General features: G+C 34.8%; 1 non-coding gene across 1 annotated transcript; it reads right to left on the bottom strand.

Moving 5' to 3' along the window:
* Positions 1-1,030: 1,030 nt before the first annotated feature.
* Positions 1,031-1,137, bottom strand: LOC131178112 (small nucleolar RNA R71). The gene has a single exon (XR_009147245.1). It is a non-coding gene; the product is annotated as a small nucleolar RNA R71 (small nucleolar RNA).
* Positions 1,138-1,748: the final 611 nt, after the last annotated feature.

Below are 1,748 nucleotides of genomic sequence, written 5' to 3' on the forward strand. Positions count from 1 at the left end.
AATTTCATAAATAGATATTTCAAATTAATTTTTGGGTAATCTAGTTTAATTAATTTTAGTTAATTGATTGATCTAGTTTTAATTCCTCAAATACCAATTTTAATTCCAAATTTCATTTTACATCTTTAATTTTTGTCTTAATTTTAATTTTTAGATTTTATTTTTAATATCTTTTAATTTTTGTCATTCTAATTTGCTTATACTTTTATTTCCAATTTAAGCACAATTCCCTGTGGGATCGATATCAATTTTTAAAACTATACTACTGTGACCCGTGCACTTGCGGACACACCGTATCAAGTTTTTGGCGCCGTTGCCGGGGAATTGTTTGTTTTAAGTTGGATTTTAATTGTTTTAAGCTAATTAGAATTTTTATTTTCTTTTATTTTCACTATTGTTCCTTGTGTTTTTCAGGTACTTTTCTTGTTTATGAGACGATCGAAAAGCACAGTTTATTAATCGAATTGTTGTTCAATCTCGAAATTGAAAAATTACGAGCTAACAAAAAGAATACAAGAGAAGAAAAGAAGCAGAAAAAGAAGAACAACAAATATTTGAGCAAGAGGAGACAATAGAAAATATGGAGAATCAAAATAGAGCTATTGGTGGAGATAATGGAGGAAACGAGCAAAACGGGCAAAATGCTGTTGTTAATCAAAATGATCCTCAAAGAAGATCCATGTTAGATTATGCTTTTCCTAGATGTACTGATGTGAGAGATAACAGACCTATTATTGGAGCTAATCAATTTGAATTAAAAACTGGTCTTATTCAAATGGTTCAGAATTCACAATTTGGAGGTAGCCCACTTGAAAATCCTCATTCTCATTTGAAGAAATTTTTGATGATATGTGGTACACAAAGACAACCTGAGTTTCTGATGAAGTTATTCGGCTCACCTTATTTCCATTCTCTCTTCGGGATTCAAAGATTGGAGTGGTATGACTCACTTCCACAAGCTATTATAGCTACTTGGGAGCAGCTATCTCAAGCTTTTCTATCTCAATTTTTCCCACCTGGGAAAACTACTCATTTGAGGAATTTGATGGTAGCTTTTAAACCAAGGGATGATGAAACTTTGTATGAATCTTGGATGAGATTTAAGGAGCTTGAAAGGCAATGTCCTCATCATGAAATACCGAAATGGATGATTGTTCAGAATTTCTACACCAGAGTTACTCCAGCCATAAGAAACACAATTGATTCACAAGCAGGAGGAGATTTCATGAGAATGACAAGTGAAGAATGCTATGATCTATTAGAGAAGATTGCTCATAATACCCATTTATGGGGAAATCCTAGAGCACTTGAGCCAAAGAAAGCTGGGATCTATGAACTAGACTCAGTTAGCTACATGAATGCAAGATTTGACCAGTTGACTCAGCTTCTTAGTGATTTTTGCACAAAGGCAACAACCTCAACTCCTACAACTATGCAACAAGTTGCCTTCACAGATGGAACTCAAAGTTGTGGAGTTAATTACTCTTCTTATGGTGATGATTATTTGCAAGAACAAGCTGCTTATGCAGGAGGCTATCAATAGAAACCTATGGGAAATGCTTATTCTAATGTGAACAACTCAACATGGAGACCACAAGCAACTTTTGCTCAACAAGGCCAAAGCTCAAATTATGCTCATAACCAGCAGTTTATGCAGCAAAATAGGCCTCAATTTCAGCCTCAATTTCAGCCCACAAGGCAGCCACCACCGGGATATCAAGCAAGAGCACAACAATCCCTTCCATCCC

Source organism: Hevea brasiliensis, chromosome 2 (assembly GCF_030052815.1).
Source record: "Hevea brasiliensis isolate MT/VB/25A 57/8 chromosome 2, ASM3005281v1, whole genome shotgun sequence".
Classification (NCBI taxonomy): Eukaryota; Viridiplantae; Streptophyta; class Magnoliopsida; order Malpighiales; family Euphorbiaceae; genus Hevea; species Hevea brasiliensis.